This window comes from Hipposideros armiger, unplaced genomic scaffold, assembly GCF_001890085.2.
Source record: "Hipposideros armiger isolate ML-2016 unplaced genomic scaffold, ASM189008v1 scaffold_550, whole genome shotgun sequence".
Lineage (NCBI taxonomy): Eukaryota > Metazoa > Chordata > Mammalia > Chiroptera > Hipposideridae > Hipposideros > Hipposideros armiger.
The window spans coordinates 821,067-829,608 of record NW_017731900.1 but is presented as its reverse complement, the minus strand read 5'-3'; the positions used below and the strand labels follow the sequence as shown (position 1 = coordinate 829,608).

The 8,542-nt window shown below is 40.6% G+C and overlaps 1 protein-coding gene across 6 annotated transcripts in view; it reads right to left on the bottom strand.

Moving 5' to 3' along the window:
• Positions 1 to 8,542, bottom strand: part of MGAT4A (alpha-1,3-mannosyl-glycoprotein 4-beta-N-acetylglucosaminyltransferase A) — a 100,705-nt gene that overhangs the window by 49,978 nt on the left and 42,185 nt on the right. The gene's annotated exons all lie outside the window — the stretch shown is intronic.

The window sequence follows — 8,542 nt, the reverse complement described above, 5'->3', positions numbered from 1 at the left end:
ACTCTGGGTGGTGAACACACAATGTGATATATAGATGATGTATTACAGAATTGTACACCTGAAACCTATGTAACTTTGCTAACAATTGTCACCCCCAATAAACTATTATTATTAAGAAGAAGAAGAAGAAGGCATAGGAGGAGGGGGGGGAGAAAGAGAAGGAGGGAGGGAGGGAAGAAGGAAGGAAGGAAGGAAGGAAGGAAGGAAGGAGGGAAGGAGAGAAGGAGAGAAGGAGAGAAGGAGAGAAGGAGAGAAGGAAAGAAAAGAAAAAACAAGAACAATGTATCTAAAGCAGCATTAGCCTAGATTCAGAGAATTAGTTAGAGGTCAGATCACGTGAAAACTTAAATTTAGTTTTAAGGCCAGCCGAGTGGCTTGTTGGTTAAGAGTTGGCTTGGGAGCGCGAGCTCTGAGCAGCAGGGCCGCCAGTTCGGATCCCACATGGGCCAGTGACGCTGCGTCCTATACAGCTAAGGTGGTGAACAACAGCTCGACCTGGAGCTGGGCTGCTGTGAGTCGCCAGCAATGGCACAGGCTGCAGTGGGGCTGCAGTGGGCTGCCGTGAGTTACCATGAGTGGCCGGCAGCCGGCGTGAGCTGCTGTGAGCCACTGTGAGTGGCCGTCCAATGGTTGGCGAGCGACTGCCTCACCCAGGAGGAGCGCAATGATCACAATACCAACATGGGCCAGTGAAGCGACGTCCTCCACAACTACACTGAAGAATCAAAGGACAGCATCTTGTCTGTTCCTCTTCCCCAATTCCCCAACACTGTTCCCCTCTCCCAATTCCCCAACAAAATCTTTAAAAAAAAATAAAATTAAGTTTTAATTCTGAGTGCAAGAGAAAGCCATTGTAAAGTTGTAAGCAGGGGAGGGGCATTAACCAATTTGTAGCTTTAAAAGTTTACCAAATGTTGTGGAAAATAGACAAATAAGTGTTAAGAGTAAAAGCATTTTGGGGAAATCAGTTATGAAGTTACTGTAGTAATTAAAGGAAAAGATGGTTTGAATTCAGGTGTTTGAAGGTGGAGATGAGTGGGTGGATTTGGGACATATTTTGGAGACCCTCTCTGATGGGGCTCAGGACTGGGAAAGACAAGAGAAAAGGAGGACTAAGGGTGGCTTCTGTGGATGGGGGATCTTCTACTGAAAACAACACACCTGAGAAGGAAAGGGCTTCAAATCAAGATTTCTGTTTGACCATGTTATTCTGGGATGCCTCAAGACAGGATGAGTTTCCTTGGAAGCAAATTTCCATGTAATTTAATCTACTTCAGAATTTAAATTAAAAATATTTTAAATATTTAGAACCTAAAATAAAAGTGTAACATCTATGATGCAAAGCATTCCTAAGAAATGTTAACTGATATGGAGTCCAAAGATTCTGTTTTTGGGAAAAGCAAAATACATGTTGACCCAGAGCATGGAAACACAAATAGTATAAAGTCATAATGCAAACTCTCTATTCTCTATCACAGTCTTGGGTTGCTCTGTTTCTGTTTTGTTTTGCATTTAGATGGCATGTTTAGAGAAGCCATTTTTCCCCAGATATATTGTTTTGGAACTGAAATTTACATCTTTAATTTAAAACAAAGTACTCAAGGATTCCAAAAGCACTAAAAATGAAAGTACTAATTTTCAGCTAAGCTCACAGAATTAGAGTATCCATGCTTGAGGAACATCATTGAATTACCACAAAAAAGACAGTTCTTCCGGCCTGTGGGCACAAGGTGACACTGCACTTCCTGGTCTCCTTAGGGTTGGGGAGAGTGGTGGAGGGGATGTGACTAATAACAGACAATGAGTCATCCCCATGTGCAGAGCTGCAGTGTGAAACCCTTCAGAGTGGTCTTTTCTCCTCAGCAGAGCAGCCAGTAACACTGAAGATGGAGACTACTCTGCCAGTCTGGATTTCTGAGTGATCAGTGGTGCCCAAAGGCCCCTTCAACCCCGATGGACATGTATTTGAGCAAAAAAGTAAATAAATAAACCCTATTTTACTTAAACCACTGAGATTTGGGGGTTGTTAGTAACCACAGCATAACCCAGCCTGTCCCATTTGACACAATGTTCTTCTATGGCTTATATCATCTAGATAATGTATGTATTCTAAAGGGTTAGAGTTCAGAATAAATACATCAGCAACATCAACAATATGGCCATATCATCCCATTACAGAGGAGCAAGGTGGACCAAGGAGCCAAACAGAAATAGAGCCAAAGGGGTGGCTGGACTAATTTGTTCCACAATATTTCCTATTCCAGTAGTAACTGCATTTATAACATGTCCATTACGAACCAGATGATCTAAAATGCAATCTAAGACAAGTAAGGCCGCTGCCTCCTGTTGTTTATAATTTGATAGTGCTATCAACTCTTATCGGGTCAGTTTTCTTCAACTTTCCTGGGAAGTTTTCAAATTCTAGTACTCATTTCCTTTAAAAATCAAGAAAACTTTAGGAACACTCAATTTGGCATTCTCCATCTTCAGTTACTAGTCTACCTTCAGTTATAACTAAATTATTTTCTTTTTTCAATATTCATTGCTAGTCAAGTATTTTTAGCCTATCATGCTTCCTATGATTTGCTATTAGTCATTTATTCCTCATTTCTTTCCTTATATTCCATGACAATATATTTATCTCTACTGTCTAGTTGTACCATCTCTGTTTTCATTGGCTTCATCTTCCCCTCTCCTGAAAATTAACTGCTGGAGAACCTTCAAGGCTCAATCCTATGTCCTAGATGATCTCATCTATCTGTGTATCATCAAAAACCAGTTACTTATAAATGATGACTCATAAAATTAAATCTAACTCAGGTCGTTCCTTCAGTCCCAGATCTAAATATCCAGTACTCCACTATGATAAATTAAAATCACCTCCTTCCTTAACAGTTTTAATTTTTATCTTGTCTTGCAAACCAATGCTGCAACACGTTTTATATTGTCCTTTATCTCAGTGAATAGCACCCACCACTCACATGATCCAGAAACCCGGGACTTATCCTTAACTACTCCCTCTACCTCAGTCCACAAAACCAGTTCATCACTATGTCCTCCCATATATGTCCCCACACATTCCAAACAACTCTGAAATCGTCACCTTCTTTTCACCTCTAATAGTGTCACTACTACCTGATCCAAGCCATCTCTCTCAAGTGGATCACGGCAACAGCCTCTCATCGGGTCCTTCACATCTACTCTTTTTCACACATCCTCAATCATTCTTCTACGTGAAAAGTGAGCTTTGCAAAATTTAAATCTTATAAAATCATCCTAAATAAGTCCTGCTTAAAACCCTTCAGTGACTTCTTTCTGCTCTTAAAATAAAAGCCTAAATCCTGTAAGTGGTCTGCAAGGTTCTGCACGGTCGGGCCTCCATACACCTCCAGTCTCATCTTGTTCCATGCTTCCCCTCTGCATTTATCTACAGAACATTCCATGCTCCCTTTCATCACAGGTTTCTGCGGTGCTCTCATTTTCTGGAATACTCTTTTCTCCCATGTGGTAGACAGAATAACATCCCCCACCCCAAGATGTGAATGCCCTAATTCCTAGAATTTGGGAATATATTACCTTACATGGCAAAGGGGACTTTGAGGATGTGCTTAAGAATCTTGAGCTGGGAAGATTATCCTAGATTACGCAGGTGAGCCTAATGTACTAATAAGGGTTCTTAGGAGAGGAAGTCAGCAGAGTCAGAATGAGAGGAAACGTGACAATGGAAGCAAGAAGGTCAGAGTCAGAGAGAGATTTGAAGATGTTATGCTTTGAAAATGAAGGCAGGGGCCACAAATTAACCTCCAGGTAACCTCTAGGAGCTGGAAAAGGCAAGGAGATGGACTCTCTCCTAAAACTTCCAGAAGGAACACACCTCTTTCAACACACTGATTTCAGGATTTCTGACTCCCCAAATGATAATAAACTTCTGTTGTTTTAAGTCACTGGGTTTGTGGTAATTTGTTATAGCAGAAATAAGAAGAAAATATATCCATATGTAGTTCTTCAGCAGTGAACTACATATTCTACTGATCTCAGGTCAAATGCATTTTTTAAGCCTTGCCCATACGCCTTAATTAAGTCAAATGCCCCTTTTATACATTCTCAAAGCATCCTTTATATAACCAATTAAAGTTCTAAGTGTACCATTATTGATATATTTGATTTGACTAATACATTCCCCTTTGAATTGAAGCTCCACAAGACTAGGAACTATGTCTAATTTTGTGTACCTAAGTGCCTGGCTAAGTAGTACCTGGCTAAGTGCTCCTGGGTTTTTTTACTTCAGCAAATACTTAAAGAATGGCCTGCTTTCCTCTTCCAATCAGTAATGCCATTTTGGCAGGTGACCTTTGGAGGGCCTTTTCTTAGCCATCCTGCTGTGTGATTCATCATCTCAAAGAAATTTTCTTCTATTATGTATTTGATTATTTCCCCTCTTCACTCTCTTTGTTCTTTCCTTCTGAGGTTCCTATTAGATGGATGTTAGAACTGTTATCTGCCCCCAATTCTCTGTGCCTTTTACGCTGAATTCTGAAAGAACTACACAGCTCAATCTTTCTGACCACTAATTTGATCTTCAGCTGTGTCTACTCTACTAATCAGTCCATCATGTAGAAATTTTAAATATAATCATTGAAATAAAAACACAAAGATTTCTAACTAATCCTTTTGTAATAGTCAGTTATGAGCTATCCTCTCTCATCCCTCTAAAACAGTGGTTCTCAACCTTCCTAATGCCGCAACCCTTTAATACAGTGCCTCATGTTGTGGTGACCCCCAACCATAAAATTATTTTCGTTGCTACTCTATAACTGTAATTTTGCTAGTTATGAATCGTAATGTAAATATCTTTTTGTTTACCGATGGTCTTAGGCGACCCCTGTGAAAGGGTCGTTCGACCCCCAAAGGGGTCGTGACCCACAGGTTGAGAACCACTGCTCTAAAAGTATGTTTTATTTTTATTTTATTTATTTTTTTTAGCTGAGCCATCCTGCCACCTGTTGGCAGCTCAGCTTGGGCTGGGAATCAAACCGCTGTTGCTCAGAGCATGCACTCTTGAGTGAGCTCTTAACCAACTGAGCCATTTGGCCAGCCCACTAAAATATGTTTTATTTTTAAATGATATTGTGCTTGCTCTACCAATTCAATTTTCTTGAGTATGAGGTCATTCACGATGTTGGTTTGGCGACCCTAGTGGTACAAAATGCCCTTGTATCCACCTGGAATTGCTGTGTCTATTTGTTGCAGCCTGCCTCTGCAAATTTTGTGGGAGCATCTGGATATGGTTTGGGTGGGGTGGGCTGGCAGTATTTGTTCTGGATGTGAGAATTCCAGCCCTTTCTGAAGGCTGAGTAGCTTCCTGGAGCACTATTCTCCCTCTGTAGCCTTAGGAAGGCCATGTAAGCTTAGCTGGTCTGAGTGCTGTTCCTTAATCAGCCTGACCACTGAAAACCAGAATTTTTAGAGGCAGTTTTTCTTTGATCTAAAAAGCAGCAGTTTTTAATATAAAGTCCCTAAATAGGTTTTGGGATTCCAGAAAACCCATAAATTACATACAAAATTACTTTTTCTATGCATTTTTAAAAGTAGAAGATTGACAGCTTTCCTAGGCTATCCAAAGGGTTCTGTAACTCTACAAGGGTTAAGAAGCATTGCCTAAGGATTTAGGAAGGAAGGTTTTAAAGTAAACGTGAGGGGTTTTCTTATTTTCCAAGCTGTCTGCTTTTCTATCTCTCAAAAATATTGTCAGCTTAATAAGAATGTTTGCTGACTGACCAAGACTTCATTATATTTATTATAGATAAAGTTATAAACAGATGGGATGGAAAAGTTTCAAAAGGAAGAGAGAGAATGTCACATTCATAAAATAAGGACTACTATAAAAGAATCTATTAGTGGTTCTAATATTTTAAATTACTTTAAAAATAATTGTACTTTCTTTTTTTTTTAAAGATTTTTATTGGGGAATTGAGGGGATGGGAACAGTGCTGGGGAATTGGGGGAAGGGGAACAGACAAGTTGCTGTCCTTTTGTTCTTCAGTCTAGTTGTGGAGGACGTTGCTTCACTGGCCCAAGTTGGCACCATCATTGCGCTCTTCCTGGGCGAGGCACATCAGTCACCGGCCTCTGGACGGCCGCTCACTGCGGCTGCTGGCCGCTCACGCTGGCTGCCGGTGACACACGGTAGCCCATGGCAGCCCACTGCCACAGGGGCTGCAGCCTACGTCACAGCACCCCAGCTCCAGGTTGAGCTGTTGTTCAGCATCTTAGCTGTGGAGGGCAGTGTCACTGGCCCTCATATGTGGGATCCGAACCGGGGCCCTCTGGCATCCCAAGCCAGTTCTTAACCATCGCGCCACTCGGCCAGTCCACTTGTACTTTCTTTTCATTTGGTATTCTTATTAATGAAGATATAGTCTAAACCAACAAAGTCACTAACTGGCTAAAGCATCTTACCCTAAAGATGACAGAGAGACAACCTCAACTTCAGAAATAATTAATGACCAATGTTCTAAAGAAAATACTTTAGAGTATGCTACACATCTTGTTTTTTTCTATCAAATATTTCTTGAGTCATAAAGAAATGGAAGAATGAGTTAGTTTAAACATGCTATTTTAAGAATTATCACCTCCTCTGGAAGACAGTACATAATTAGCTTATACTTACAGGTCAAATAATGTAATGAGAAAATGTGACACCCCCCCCCAAAAGAAAACCCAGTAAAATACCTAAGGATGCTATTTAAGCAAAAGCAGACCTAAATAAGCTTTTCAAAAACATTACAAAGATGAATTTCAGTATCTATGTAGTCATGGTTTTGTCATTTGTTAAACTTATTTAGAGAGCAAAATAATATTTTGGTCTCTACATTTAAGAATATACAAAGAAAAATATACAAAGTCAAAGTGGAGGAATAAATGTATAAAAGAATGGTAAACAGATCCCACAAGGAAAATCCAAGAAGCTCTAGTGACTCTAATAAGAGAATAAAATGCTATAAATTATCTCTTGGTTATATTAGAAAAAAGAAGCAAACCAAAGTATTTCTATTATTGCATGAAAGGCTTAATAACAGTAACTATATACTTCCATCTCTGTAAGAAAAACTTTCTTGACATGACTGGAAGAGTCAGTAATGTTGAAATAAGATACAAGGGGGAAAAAAGTCATCTCTCCACCTCTCAAAATTTTTATTTTATTTTTTATTTTTTATTTTTTAAATGGTTTTTATTGGGGAATTGGGGGATGGGACCAGCGCTGGGGAATTGGGGGAAGGGGGACAACTTGCTGTCCTTTTGTTTTTCAGTCTAGTTGTGGAGGATGTTGCTTCACTGGCCCAAGTTGGCACCATCACTGCACTCTTCCCGGGCGAGGCAGATCAGTCGCCGGCTTCTGGACGACCACTCACTGGGGCTGCTGGCCGCTCACGCTGGCTGCTGGCTACACACGGTAGCCCATGGCAGCCCACTGCCACAGGGGCTGCAGCCTACGTCACAGCACCCCAGCTCCAGGTTGAGCTGTTGTTTTGCATCTTAGCTGTAGAGGGCAGTGTCACTGGCCCTCATATGTGGGATCCGAACTGGGGCNAGAGTAGCAACGAAAATAATTTTATGGTTGGGGGTCACCACAACATGAGGAACTGTATTAAGGGGTTGCAGCATTAGGAAGGTTGAGAACTGCTGATTTAGAGGAACTGCGTGAAGTATATGGAAATTATGTCTGAAAACTGCACGAATCTGAATTCAGAACAGAGTGATGTAGAAGTACACAAAATGCGCATACCTCCCACGTCTCCCAGCTGCCTCAGCTCACTGCACACTATGAGCCACACCTATCCACTTCTGGTGTGACAACCTTCTGCCAGATTTCAGGGAGCCTGCCTTGCACCACTTCCCCATAGCGTCCAAGCTGCAGTCCTTCGGAAGCCCATTTTAACAAGCACACCAAAGGTCCTTTTCAAGATAGAGTGCCGTATTTGCTGTAGAAATTTTGTGTGTCTTAATCATTTAACATGTAAAACTGTGCTACCATTTTTATTAGGTTCTTATCTTTTTTTATGTGTAATTGACAAAGTTTTTGAGTGTTGTAATCTGAACCCCATATTTCTCATTTTACCACACAATTCTGCACAGTGTGGTAATTTTTAGGAATGCATATATTGTGTTGTACTAGGGCTGTATTTCACAGAAAGTTTTAAAAATAACATCTTTTAAGAAGTCTTAGAATCCCTACATACTATGTGTCAGTAGAGAAATACCGTAAGAAAAGATGAAACAGTGCCATTTCTGACAACATAGATGGCTCTTGGGATTATTATGCTAAGCGAAATAAGTCAGACAGAAAAAGTCGAGAACCATATGATTTCACTGATATGTGGGATATAAAACTGACAACAAAGGAATAAGACAAATAAAGAAAAAAAACTCACATACGCAGACAATAGTTTAGTGGTTACCAGAGGGTAAGTGGGGAGGGGGTGGTAGATGAGGGTAAATGAGATCAACTATATGGTGATGGAAGGAGAACTGACTCTGGGTG